Below are 15,051 nucleotides of genomic sequence, written 5' to 3' on the forward strand. Positions count from 1 at the left end.
GGTTAGAAAAAAAGCATGCTTGGAGACCTGAATGACTAACCAACAAAAGCCATGATCTGCGGGGTTGTATTGGGTTGGACGAGATCAAATATCACACGTCACAAGTTTATAATTCAACGGGTTTATTTGAAAACGTTGGCGTTCGGAAGGCTGCTCCTTCATGAGATGCTAGTGAGAGAAGATTGAACTTGACACAGAATTTATATGGGAAAAAAAGTTATAAGCGAAAGAATTGAACACACCTGACGTGACATTAATCTTTAATCAGTTCGGGCACTGGTCTGGATTGATAAATATTCAAATCTCAGAATGTCATTTAAATCACTGCCTCAAGATAACGTCATGTGATACGGTTATAAAGGATGTGACATCTAAAGTCATACAATGTAATTTAGGTCTTGTTTGGATTCTGTCTGTGACTTAACTTGGAGCCAGACTAGTTTTCTTACCAAAGAAGGTGTTCAGAAATTGCTAAATTGACTGACTGTTAACAAAGAGCACGCTTTTCGTAAAAAAAGTAGAATGGATCACAAGTACAAATCTGTAAATGAAAATGAACACATAGATTTACATATACATGCGTGTGTGAGAGGGGGAGCGTATGTGTGTGCTGGGGAGAGAGAGGAAGAGTGTGAGTGTGAATGTGTGTGTGTCAGAGGGGGTGTGTATGTGGCTGGGGTGGAGCGAGAGATAGGGTGGGTGTCAATCTGTGTGTGCGTGTTGAATAGAGAGAGGGACTGAGACAGAGTATGAGTGTGAATGTGTATATGGGCGTGTGTGTGTCAGTGTATGTCTGCGTGTGTGAGAGAGGGACGAGCACGTGTGTGTAGGGGAAGAGAGTGAGTGTGTGTGTATGAGTACAGGAAAAGACACAGACAGGTCCGGGAGATCCCTTTCCCCACACACACTCACTCCGTGATTTCAGAGCTTCACATCTCTGCCCTTTTCGTTGTTCCTGTTACAGACCTAGATGTTGTCACTACAATCCTCATGCCCCATCCACAGTAGGGTCATCAAACGTTCGGCTCTCCCTAATACCTGAGGCAGCTCACAGCACAAACTCCAGCAAGCCAGCCCCAGCAGCACCACTAACTTTTCAACGACATGAGTCTTCAGAAACTTCTCAGCTACACGTTTGATACCTGGTCCTTTGCAATAATACTCGGGGTGTGGGGGGGCTTCCTTATGTTATGACCGCAAGGTCAGCTGAGAGGGACAAATACAGATGTTCAGTGGACAGGTACAGACCAAGTTTCAAAGGCGTGTTTCAAAGCATGGGACATCGCCGAAAGTCACACACATAATTTCGTTGTTTCTGAGCTTTATAGCGTCAGCATTCGGTACACCAGGGAACCAAGAAATAAAGCTAGAAAAAGAGGCAGAGGGACAGAAAGATTCACAGGAAAGATAGAAACGGACCATTATTTGAGAACATGCTGTTGAAACATAGGTAAAGTAAAAGACAGAGGACTGGGGGCAACTGGAGGAGTAATACTTTGGAAGGTTCAGATCGTGAAATGCATAGCATTAAAATGAGGCATTGCTCAACCAACTGAAATTGTTTGTTCTACCCAATTCTGAATTTGCCTCACAGAAGCGGCCAGGACATCATTAACCATGACAAGGTAGCAGGCCATGGAGAGCTGTTCTCATTATGCCACTGTATTTCTCACTAAGCTGAACCATCTGCCCAGCACAGGGGCACATGGCAAAATTGGCTGTGTATTGTTACGATACTAGCACTAGACATCTGCTCAGCACGGGAAGGTTTGCAGACTATACTGTGAGTGAGAGTAAATGGACCCCCCTCCCAATCTTACGTCTCTGCTTTTCCATCCAGCAACACAAGGCAAGGGATTTTGTGTGTGTGCGCGTCTGTTTGTGTGTGTGTGTGTGTGTTTGTGTGTGTATATCAGGAGCGGTGTTCGATTTGAAAATCACTGTTGAGAGAGAGCATGCATGGAAGAAATCAGTTTAAGTTTGAAAAACAGCAGGGGTTTGAGTATTGGACGGAGTGATACTGAGGGGTTGTTCATGGGCAGATGTGATGACGTGTTTGAGAATATCAATGTAAAGTCATTGGCAGACCATGTAATAATAAAGTTGAAAAGTATGGTGCTGGAAAAGCGCAGCAGGTCAGTCAGCATCCGAGAAGCAGGAATATCGACGTTTCTGGCATAAGCCATTCTTCAGGAATTCCTGGATTCCTGGATTTCTTCAGGATTCCTGAAGAAAGGCTTTTGCCCGAAACGTCGATTTTCCTGCTCCTCGGATGCTGACTGACCTGCTACGCTTTTCCAAAACCACACTTTTCAACTCTGGTCTCCAGCATCTGCAGTCCTCACTTTCTCCATGTAATAATATAGATTAGTGTGCACAGGATAGACGCTTGGATGGAATTTGACTGTGAGTTGAGCTGTGGAGTATCAATTCAGGTTTGTTTCTGCAGATTTGAAGCTGGGAGTATGAGCACAACATTATTGACATCACTATAAATGTATTTCATAGCTCAATGTTCAAGCGGCAGGTGCGAGGTGTGAGTTGTTACAATTAGGAATGGTCAAGGTATTGTGTCAGGAATGAGCTTGTGGTCAAAGGGATCACAACAGTTGTGATTCATCTGTTTCAGCTTCATGTACTGGCCAGACATGGGACTGAGTAAGAAGAAGGAAATGGAGTTTGAAAGCACAGAAGAAAAGAAGGACCTCGGGCTCTCTATATGTAAACAACAAGGGCAGTGTTACAATGATTTGTGGTTCGCAGCTGAAACTAAGGAGGTCAACAGAAAGACCCGTGTGTGGTACTGTCAGAAGTAAAAAGTGAAAGAGTGAATGAACAACTCACTGATGTAGTTAGTAGTGGTTTATGGAATGAATACCTGGATTCGGACTCTCAGCAGGAGTAATAACAGCAGCAAGGAGAATAGAGTAGATGAGGAGAACAGTATTATATCAAATACGGTGTACATAATTAGTAACTGAACAGTAAAACTTACCAGGTACACCAACGATAGCTAGAATTGGATAATAAAAATAATTAATAATATAAAATGCATATTGGATCCGTCTTGATAATGACCATCGATCATAATATGACGAAAGAAGCCAAATATACCAATATAAACTCCTGTCCATTATTGGACCATTCCAGTCTACTGTTCTCAGATTCGGATCCATTGCTGGAACATTCAACCCGAATGTTCTCAGATGCTGTTCTGTCTTTCCCTTTCCACGAACAGGGAGCTGCGGGTCCTTGTTCGCACTGTCGGTGATGCTATCGCGCATATTATGGGATAATACATTGAATGAAGTCCATTTATCATTTTAAAAAATGAGAAAACTCCACTGGGATAATTAGAATCCATGGAGACGAACATTAATCACAGCCATTCAACAAACAGGTTCAGTTAACCCCTTCCTTGCATCGCTTTTGAGATCACAGTAAAAGTGAACAATTTCTGGGTTTGAATGGAATGGATGTGGTCACTGAGGAGTGAAGTATAAACCTCTCACTATTTTTAATCTTTCTTTTTTGTATGTGGGCCCTGTGTCAGAAGACTGCGGGATTGTATCTGTCCCACGCTGTTTATAAAAGTAGACAGGGATAAAATAATATGCTAACTGCAAATGGTAGGTACTAGGGAAATATCTAGAAATCACAAATCAAGGTAATAATATTTATTGTCCTCTGACTTTGCTTAATTTTGCTCCTTTTATTAAGTGTCCTGTTATCAAAGCCTTTCATAAACTTTAGACATCATTCAGAGCACTGGAACCGCTGCACATGAACGTCGATATAAACTCAGTTGACATGTGCCTGTTGCACACGGACAGGTGGAGGCCGTTTACCCTCTCAAACCTGTTACAGAGAGACAGGAGAAGGCCAGTCAGCCTATCGAGTCTGTTACGTAGGGACAAATTTAGGCCATTCAAAATCTTAAGCCTGTTGCAGTGCGATAGGAAGAGGTAATTTAGCCTCTCGAGTCTGTTACAGTGGGACAAGAGGAGGCCATTCAGCCCCTCGAGTTTGTTACAGAAGGATAGGAGGAAGTCATTCAACCATCGAGTTTTTTAAAGAGAGACAGGGTGAGGCCATTTCGTCTTTGGAGTCTGTTACAGATGTTATGATAACTCAGAGCCACTTGTTTGTTCTTCCCAAGGGGAATGGAGAGATTCTCCATGGGTCTCCCTTTACACTGATGGCTTGGACACGGACAATGATCTCCCTACAATTTTGTCCATTCCTCTCGTTGGCTAAGACTGCTCTAACCCAAATGGCAATTTCAGAAAGGGCAGGCATGGTCTGGTGCCATGTCCTCCACACCTGGTCCTGCAGGAAGGGCAAATCCTGCCTGTGACCCTTCCGACCCAGAAGGAGCTCCATGCCCGAGCCCTCAGCACAGGTTTGCGAAGACCAGTTATTTCCCTCTGCCTGCCACGTACAGTCTCAACATCAGGGCGGTGCAGGGCTGCTCTGCACGTTTTGAGCTTTTCCCAGTTCATGATGTGCTTTCAAAAACGGCACTGCTTCTCAATATTGCTGGATAATTCCAGGACTTTCAGTGCATAGCGAGTTGCTCTGGAATGGTGTGCAGTGAGAAATGGAGGAAGCCCAACGTGATTCTCACAGTGTGGGCTCAAACACCAATTAATGTTGGTGAGATCCACTCAGTGTCATGTTGGAAATCACTCCCCAAACACAACTCAACTGGCACTTTGTGCACAAAACAATGAAAACATGTCAATACTTAAGAACACAAGAAACCGGAGCAGGAGTAGGCCAATTCTTCAGCTGCTCCACCATTCAATCGGATCATGCCTGACCTTTTCTTGGAAGCAGCTCCACTTACCCGCCCGGTACCATTGACCTTTCATTCCTGCAGTGTTCATAAGTGTCAATGCTTTTGCCTTTAAATCCTTCAACGAGGTAGCGTCGACTGTTTAGGAGGGCATTGAATTCCAAAAATGCACAATCCTTTGGGTTGGTCAGTCCGAAATCTGCTCCTCCTTATTTTCAGACAGTGGCCCCGAATTCGAATTTCATCCACCAGTAGAAACATCCTCCCTGAGTCGATCTTATTTGTGTTTGTGTGTGATTTTTATGAGATCCCTCTCGTTCTTCTACATTTCAACAATATATCTCAGTATGCTCAATCTTTACTCATAAGGCAACGCTCTCAACACAGGAATCCATCTCGTCAACTTCCTACACACTGTAATTTGAATCCAGTGCCACGACATTCTTTCTCAAGTAAAACTATACACAGCACTCCATTTGTGGCCCCACCCGAACCATCTACGATTATAACATAGTCTCCCGGATTTTAAACTATATCGCTCTTGCAATGAAGTTAATGAATGTAATTGTTCCATTTCCCCTGTTACCTTTTACACCTGCAAACCAACTTTTGTCATTCATGCACCAGGACACATATGCCCCAGTGCACAACAGCATGCTGCAATTTTTCACCATTTAAATGTTATTCCTAGCAAAATGGATGACCTCACACTTGCAAACATTATGCGCCATCGGACGACCCTTGTCAACTCTACAGACTGACAGTGCCCTCCACATGCTTTGCTGGACGACTCACTTTCGTATCATCTGTGAACTTTGACAGACTACACTTGGTTCCCAACTCTGAACCTTCTATGTCATACATTGATCACTTAATGTCAGTTCCTCTTTTACGATCATACAGTTGCCATCTATAATTTCGCGATCTCCCCACCTCCGTTTCAGCTTAGTATAACACTCGCAGCTGCAAATGTTCACGAAATTCAGTTCCAAATATCAGTCACCCTGTCACCTTATCTCTCTAATGCCAATAAATCACATCCATTTCCCGCAACTTATGCAGTGAATTCCTGTATCTGATTTGAAAATACAACACACATTCAGATAGAGTGCTTCTGATTTATCATTTTATACCCATTATTCTCTGCTCCAGTGTTACCTTTATTCCCTATATTGACGCGGTCAGGAAAGAGTTTAACATCGTCATACTTACAGAGTCAGGCCTCCTAGGTAATGTTTCATGAAGTCCCCTGACCATCCTTAGGCATAGTCTAGATTAGAGTCGTGCTGGAAAAGCACCGCAGGTCTGGCAGCGTCCAAGAAGCAGGAAAATCGACGTTTCGGGCAAACGGTGTTCATCAGGAATAATCAGGCAAATTGTGATAAATTGCAGCTGAATGGAAAATAAAGTTTTAAAGTGAATCACAAAATGGACACGCAACAACTAGAAAGTAAAATAGCCAATTGCATGAGTTTGAGAGGAAAACTGATCAAGGTAAGCAGGATAAACAGACTGAAACGTGTGTCTCTAAATGAGCAGTGGGGAATATTTCCAGGAACATAATAAAATATTCAGCAGAAGGGTATTCTAGTGAAGCAGACGAAACCTCAGCAAGAAGTTCCCAACTGTTCCTCACTCAGGACAAAATGGTTAATATTAGCTTTGTGAGGCTTAGAAGATCAACAAACATCTTAATAATTATGAAGCGGGTATATTTTAGGAGTAAGCATGAAAGGGATTAAGAAGGGTCTTCTAGCAGGAAGAGGGCATGGGAAGGGGAAGCATTGTCTTGGTTTTATCAGATAATAGCAACAGGAAAAGTTGAACGTGGAGGCGGTGGGAAAAACGTTACAGAGCGGGGCTGGCGCCTGAATGGTGTTACCAAGCCAAAACGAATTGCTGAAGCTGAAATTGTTCACGGAGGTCGGGAGGGAAATATGTTCTTTTAATTATTCTTTCATTTATGTGATGTCATTGTCACTGATTTTACCAGCATCCATTGTTCCACTGCTAATTGGTCGGAGGGCAGATGAAGATCAGCCACATTGCTCTTGGTCTGGAGTCACATGTGAGCCAGAGTAGATTAGAATATCAGATTCCCTCCCCTAAATTGGGTCAGTGAATCAGATGAGGTCTTCCAACTGTTAAAAATACTTTCTTGGTAGCCCCACCGATGTGTTGCACAGCCATAACATGACGTTCCATCTCCTACACTCAATGCTCAGACCAATGAAGTCATGTGCCCCAAACGCCTGCTTCACCACCCTGTGTACCTGTGACACCACTTTTAAAGAACTGTGTATCTGCACCCCTACGTTTCTGTTTGAGAACACTTCTCAGGGCCTTAACGTTAAATGCACAAGTCCCACCCTGGTTCGTTTTATCAAAATTCAAAATCTTGCATTTATCTAATTAAACTCCATTTGCTATTCGTCAGCTCACTATCTCATCAGTACTTTTAATCCTATTTTGTCATAGATATCCTTATTCTCTGCCCACTTTAACACCAATTTCAGTGTCACCCACAAAGTTACTTACTTGGAAATCAATATTCTCATTCAAATCATTAATCCAAATGACGAAGAACAGTGTACGCAGTACATGGGTGGTCAATTGCCTACAGTAAAAAAAAATACAAAATATCACCCACTACACCTTTCTCCTCACTTCACGCCAATTTTGCATTCAGTTGACTAGCTCCTCCTCGATCCCACATCCTTTTACATTGATCTGAACTTATTACCCAATCTACCATAGGGGACGTAGAGCACAGAACATAGAAGAGGAAAACACAAGGTCGTTTGGCCCTCGATGTTGTGCTGAAATGTTATCCTATCCTAAGATCAAGTGAACCTACATGCCTTTTATTTTCCTATCATCCATGTGCCTATCAAAGAGGCCATTAATGTCCTGAACGTATGTTTCTCTGCAACCCCCGCTGGCAGTGCATTCTATGCAATCACAACTCTCTGTATAAGGAACCAACCACTAAAATCTACCGTGAGCCTTCCTCCTATCACGACAAAATAACGCCTGCTCATGGTAGTCACTTATGCCATGGGAGAAATGTCTCTGATTGGTCATACCTTCTACACAACTGATCTCGCCTTCCAATGCTACTCTCTTCCTCCAGGTGTACCTTTGTGCAGCCCACACTCCAAACGCCCTCTAATGTCATCATTTACTTTGCCGTCAAATTTGGCATTTCTTTCATAAATTTCTTCAACTCATCTTCACCCGAGTTTCTCGGTTGAAAACTCCTTAAAACCAGTTCACCTCTCTGAGGTTGCCCCTTATCCTTCTTCATTCCAATGAGAGAAAGCCTGAGCTCGCACAGCCTTTATTCATAAGAAATGCCCTCCAGTTTGGGCAACATTCTTGAAAATCTCTGCACCCTCTCTAAAGGTTCCACATATTTCTTGTAATGAGGGAACCAGGACTGAACACAATATTCCAAGTGTGGTCCAACCAGAGCTTTACAGAACTGCAGCATAAATACACAGCTATTAAACGCAGTGCCCCTGCTAATGAAAGCCAATAACCATACACCTTCTTAATAACCCTATCAACTTGGGTGGCATTACTGGGGAGTATGAAGACAAGGACCTCAAGTTCCCTCCATTCGTTCACACTGCCAAGAAAGCTACCTTTATTCCTGGATTTTGCAATCCTTCAAAATGAATCACTTCACACTTTTCCAGTTTGAACTCCATCAGCCACTTCTCAACCCAGGTCGGCATCGTGTCAATATCCCGTTGCAAACGACAACATCCCTCCACACCATCCACCACTCCAACAAATTTCAGGTCATCGGGAATCCTCTTATCCCGCTCTTTCACATCCACATCCATGTGTTTCCCAGAAAAGATCCCTGCAGAATATCACTGATCACTAAGTTCCAGGTTGAATGCTTCCCATCTACTACCACCCTCCAACTTTTATGCTCAATCAATTCTGTATGCAGATAGCCAAAATTCCCTGTAACCCCTGCCTCCGTACTTTCAGAATGCCACGACCATGGCGAACTGAAATATTTTTTGAAGCTCGAATCTGTTCAACAAATATTTTCAAGAATGTTGCTGGAGTTGTAGGATGTCAATTGTAGGGAGAGGCTGAAAAGACTTAGAATATTTTCCCTGGAGCATCAGAAGCTGTGTGGTGACATGGTAAAGTTTGAAATAATCATGAGGGGCATGAATAGGACATATAGGCAATGTCTATTTCCTGGGGGAGCTTGACCAGAATTAGAGGGCATATGTTTCGGGTGAGATCGGAACAATATAACAGGTAACTTGGGGACAACATGTTCATGTAGAGCGTGGTACGTGTATGGATTGTGCTGCCAGAATAACTCGTTTGGCAGGAGAAAGGTGGCAGGTACAATTACAGCATTTAAAAGGCATCTGGATGGGTATATGAATAGGAAGGGTGCAGAGGGATATGGTCAATTACTGGAAAATAGGACTAGATGAGGTTGATATATTTGGTGGGCATGGGCGAGATATTTAGAAGGGTCTGCTTCCGTGCTGTAGACCTCTTTGACTCTGTGTCTCTGTGTCTCATCAATGTGCTCTGTCACAGCCTGAAGGAATTCTTTAAAATTTGTGAGGCTTCAACTGTCCCGCACAAAGCCATGCTGACTATCATTAATCAAACAAGGGTTTTCCAAATGATCATAAACCCTATTTCTTAGAGTCGTCTCCAATAATCTGCACACCACATAAAACGATAAAAACAAAGAAAATTTACAGCTCAGGAACAGGCCCTTCGGCACTCCAAGCCTGAGTCAATCCAAACCTACTGTCTAAACCTGTCAGCCAATTTCTAAGCATTTGTATGCCTCTGCTCCCCATCTACTCAGGCTTCTGCCCAGACTCAGCTTAAATGCATCTGTCGTGCCTGCCTCTCCCACCTCTGCTGGCAATGCGTTCCAAACGCCCACCACTCTCTGTGTGAAGTACTTGCCGCGTGTACCCCCCCTTAAACTTTCCAGCTCTCACCTAGAAAGCATGACATCCGGTTGTTGAATCCTTCACCCTGGGAAAAGGCTTGCCGCTATTCACTCTGTCTATACCCTTCATGATATTGTAAACCTCAATCACGTCCCCCCCATCTCCTTTTTTCTAGTGAAAGTAAACCTAACCTACTCAAACTCTCTTCATAGCTAGCACCTTCCATTCAAGGCAACTTCCTCGTAAACCTTCTCTGCACCCTCTCCAAAGCGTCCTCATCATTTTGGTAAGGTGGCGGCCAGATCTGAACACAATAGTCTAAATGCGGCCGAACCAATGGCTTGTACAATTTTAACATGACCTGCCAACGCTTCTACTAAGTACACCGTCCAATCAAGGCAAGCATACCAAATGCCTTCTTGAACACTCTATCCACCTGTGCAGCAATCTTCAGGGAACAATGGACCTGCACTTCCAAATCTGTCTGCCCCTCTCCGTTTCCTAAGGATCTTCCATTCGTTGTATAATTCATTCTAGATTTAGACTTGCCGAAATGCATCACTTTACGTTTGTCTGGATTGAAAGCCATCTGCCACTTTTACGCCCAAATCTCCGGTCTATCTATATCCTCCTGTATTCTCTGACAGTCCCAAATGCTCTCGGCGAGTCCACCAATCTTTGTGCCATCTGCAAACTTGCGATTATGCCAACAGTACCCCCCTCTAGATCATTTATGTATATTACAAACAACAGTGGACTCTGTGGAACACCACTGGTCACTTTCTCCATTTCGAGAAACTCCCTACTACTCACTGTCTCCTGTTGCTCAACCAGTTCTTTATCCACCTAGCTAGAACACCCTGCACACCATGTGACTTCACTTTCTCCATTAGGCTACAATGGGGAACCTTATCAAACGCCTTACTAAAGTTCATGCATATGACATCAACAGCCCTTCCTTCACTAACAACTTGGTCACTTGCTCAAAGAACTCTATTAAGTTGATAAGGCACGATCTCCCCTGCACAAAACCATGTTGCCTATCACTGATAAACTCATTGTTTTCTAAATATAAATAGATCTTTCTCTCAGTACCGTCTCCAGTAACTTCCCAAACACTGACGTCAGGATCACAGGTCTGTAGTTATCTGAAATATCCCTACTAACCTTCTTGTACAGGTGGACAACATAAGATACCCTCCAGTCCTCGTGCACATCACCTGTATTTACGGATGCCAATACGATATCAGTCAGGGCCCCAGGTATTTCCTCTCTCTCCTCCTTCAGCAATCTGGGATTGATCCCATCCGGTCCTGTGGATTTGTCCACTTTTATAACCTCTAACATACCCAACACATCTTTCCTACTTATGCCAACGTAATCGGAGACTAATCAAACTTATATCTCTAATCTCAAGGTTCATTATGTTCCTCTCCTCAGTGAACACTGATGCAAAGTAATCGTTCAGAATCTCACACATTCTCTCAGGTTCAGCACACAGCCTTCCTTCTTTTTCATTTAGTGGACCAATCCTTTCTCCAGTCAGCCGCTTGCTTTCTATGTAAGAATAAAATGCTTTGGGGTTTTCCTTAATTCTGCTTGCTATAGCTATTTCAAGACCACTTTTCGCCTGCTTGATTCCTTGTATAAGACTTGTCCTACTCTTCCGATATGCCTCCACGGCCCGTAAGACTAACTGGTCTCTAATTCAGGCAATTAGACTTCGTCCCTGTCTTGAAGCAGGCATTAACATTTGCCACCCTGCAATTATCTAGCATGACTCAAATGGACAGTGACGACACAAAGATCATCGTCAAAAGTACAGCAATGTCTTCACTCTGTTTCTGTATTAATCTTGGGTATATCTTTTTCTGGACCAGCGGATTTATCTGTCCTTAATGTTTTTCAAAATGTTCATGACATCCGCCTTCTCAACATAAACATGTTCTTATATATCAAACTATTTAACGCTGCCTTCACAAACGACACGATCGCTCTCAGCAGTGAATACTGAGGCAGTGCATTATCTAAGGACCTTCCCTACCTCCAGCTACTCCAGATATATATTTCCCTTCACGATCCCTGATGACCCTACCTTCACTCTGGCAATCCTCTTGTTCCTCACGTAATTGTAGAATGCAGTTGGAGGCGTGGGTTTCATGTGCATGAAGTGGGGAAGATGCACTGGAAGGCATTGGTGAGGTCTTTAAAACAGAAGGTCATCCAGGTTGTTCTGGGCTGGAATTTCTCCTGTTGTGAGAAGACACAGCGGAGGAATTGGGAGATAGGGATAGCGATTTTAAAGGGAGGGGGTATGGGAGGACGTGTAGTTCAGGCAGGTATATGAGTTCGTGGGTTTGAAATTGATGTCCATTCTGAGTTGGTCCCCAGCGAGGGAGATGTCCACGAAGAAGAGGGAGGTGCGGAATTGACCCAAGTGAACTTGAGATCAGAGTGGAAGGCATTGTTTAAGTCAATGAACTGTTCAACCTACTCGTGAGAGCACGAGGTGGAGCCGATACAGTCAGCAATGTCTTGGAGGAAAACGACGGATGTGCTGCCAGTGTAACTGCGAAAAAAAGCGTGTTCCACGTATTTTCTGGACCAACCTAACATGAGGAAATTTGACAAATGCCTCAGTAAAGTTCACATTGACAACTTCCGTTGTCGTACCCTCAATAAAGATTTTTGCAACTTCCTTTTGTTTCCCTTGTTCGAGATAGTGTGACTGGAGGCATGGAATCCTAGCAAGACCTCATTCATTCACGACAGAGATGAGGAGGAATTTCTTCCCTCACAGGGGAGTGAATCTGTGGGATTCCTTACCGCAGTGGGCTGTTGAGGCTAGGTCATTTAGTAAAGACTTTCAGAAGAGAAGGTCACATTTTAATTAATCAGGGAAACAAGGCTTTTGCGGGAAAGGCAGGAAAGTAGAATTGCGGATTATCAGACCAGCCATGATCCCTTTGAAGGGCAGAACATACTCGATGGGGCAAATGGCCTGATGCCATTCCTACGAATTATGATGTTAACTAAATCTGTTTCGAACTGAAAAAAACGATTCTATAATATTCTGGTTCTCTGCTCACAAAATTCCGCTGATATCAGATGATTAGACATTTCTTTTTACACAACATTTGATCTCGAACAGTCCATTCTCTTGATTGCTCCTTGGTATGCTGTTGCAGAAAACCATCTCATGTACAATCCTGGATTCCATCCATTCCAGCACTGATAGTCATTAGTTATCCAGTTCGAATGGAGACTACTTTAATACACAGTTACTGTACTGCCCTTGCTGCAAGTACATTCTCAGATTTTTCAGATTTAAAAAAATGACTCTGAAATTTAATTCTTTTCATAAATTTCATTTCCTGTGGAATTCCGAGTTGAATTGGCTGTCTCACTAATTAGCAAACTGCATTGATTCTTCTCAACACTTTATTTGTCGTTTTGCCTATGCTGCGAAAATCATGGCAATCTCTCAAGATTCACTTCCTCGGCATGGTCATTCTGCAGGTACATTTCCATACAGAAAGTTCAATCATTTGATCACTTCAGTTAAAGCGACCTTTCGTCGACATTGCTGCAAAGGTAGCGAGTGTTTCATTGATATTGCGGGTTAAAGGTGTGGTGTACAGAGACAGGGAGGCATCGAGGGCCAGGAGAACGTTACACATTTAAGGATATTTCCTGGTGCGTCTGAATGCCAGTTGGAGAAAAGGCTTCAGTATTGAAGGAAGTTGCAGCGATGAGGGCCCTGGATTAGATTCCAGGCTTAGGTATGTGTGTGGGGAATTTCGCTCTCTACAGAATGAGGCAATCTGATGTGTTCTGTGGTGGAACTGGTCCCCCTGGGAGCAGACATGGCGGAGGCGGAGGAATTGGGAATACGGGATGACATTTTTGCAGGAGGTAGGGTGGCAATAGATATAATCCAGGTAGTTGTGGGAGTCGGTGGGTTTGTAAAAAAAGTCAGTGGCAAGTCGGTCATAATTAATGGAGATGGAGAGGTCCAGGAACGGGAAGGAGGTGTCAGAGATGGTCCAGGTGGATTTAAGTTCGGGGAGCAATGTGTGGGTGAAGTTGATGAATTGCTCAACCTCCTCTCAGGAGCATGAGGTGGCGCCAATGCAGTCATCAATGTAGCGGAGGAAGAGGTGGGGAGTGGTGCAAAGTTACAATGGAAGATGGACTGTTTTAAATAGCCACTAAACAGACAGGCATAGCTTGGTCCCATACGGGTGCACATGGCTAACCGTTTGGTCTGGAGGAAGTGGAAGGATTCGAGGAAAAATTGTTATAGGTGAGGACAAGTTCAGCCAAACGATTGAGGATGTCAGTGGAAGGGGATGTCGGGAGAGGAAGAAACGCAGGACTTGGAGGCCCTGGTCATGGCGGATGGAGGTGTGAAGGGATTGGATATGCATGGTGAAAATGAGGCGTTAGGAGCCGGGGAAACAGAAATCTTGGAATAGGTGGAGGGCAAGGGTGTTGTCTCGAACGTATGTGGGGAGTTTTACAGACAGGAGCCGCTCACCATGGTATGAGTCTGGAAGACGTTATGGAATTGGTGATGTTTGAAACCACTGAGAGAGTCAGAGGCAGCAAGAAAGTTATAAGGTCTGGTGGAGCTTCCAGAGATTTGGAGGGTTTTAGGGACGTGTTAGTAGGATTGGCAGGACCGACAGTTGTTAGGGACATGGTAAAGGCTGGATGAGTCTGCAGACATTGCGAGGGTTGTGGTGCCCAGAGGAAGTTCCACAGATAGGGATGGATGTTGGAGCTGCAGGACCTTCCGGAGATAAAGAGTTCACAAAGACAAGGAGAAATGTAATGACTCGAGGATACAGATATGGCTGTAACAGAAATTAGAAATTGGGAGCACTGTAGATGCCGGAGAATGTCACAGCGATTCAGGCAGATTGTCAGAGCGTATGAAGTTTCCAGAAGTATGGAGTTGTAAAGCATTCCAAGTAAATAGTAGTTTGGATTACTAAGCAGGCTGGAGTAGGTTTCAGAGGGATAGAGCAACAGGAAGTGGTTGCAGAAACAGAGGGATATTGACTTGGATACTTGGGTCCTTTTCCTGCTGAGAGTCATCAGGACGATAACCGAACTTATTAAATGTCCGGATTCCCAGGGAACTGATAGGATGGATGCTGAAATGATACCTCCTTCCTCTTATTGGACAGGCGCACATGAGGATCATTTTGACAAAGAAAATTCCCATATAAGATGGGAAAAAGGGACTTTATTTCAGTGACTCAAATCTACTTCAGGTTTGCTTCCACACAGCAC

The sequence above is a fragment of the Chiloscyllium punctatum genome, chromosome 43 (genome assembly GCF_047496795.1).
Source record: "Chiloscyllium punctatum isolate Juve2018m chromosome 43, sChiPun1.3, whole genome shotgun sequence".
NCBI lineage: Eukaryota > Metazoa > Chordata > Chondrichthyes > Orectolobiformes > Hemiscylliidae > Chiloscyllium > Chiloscyllium punctatum.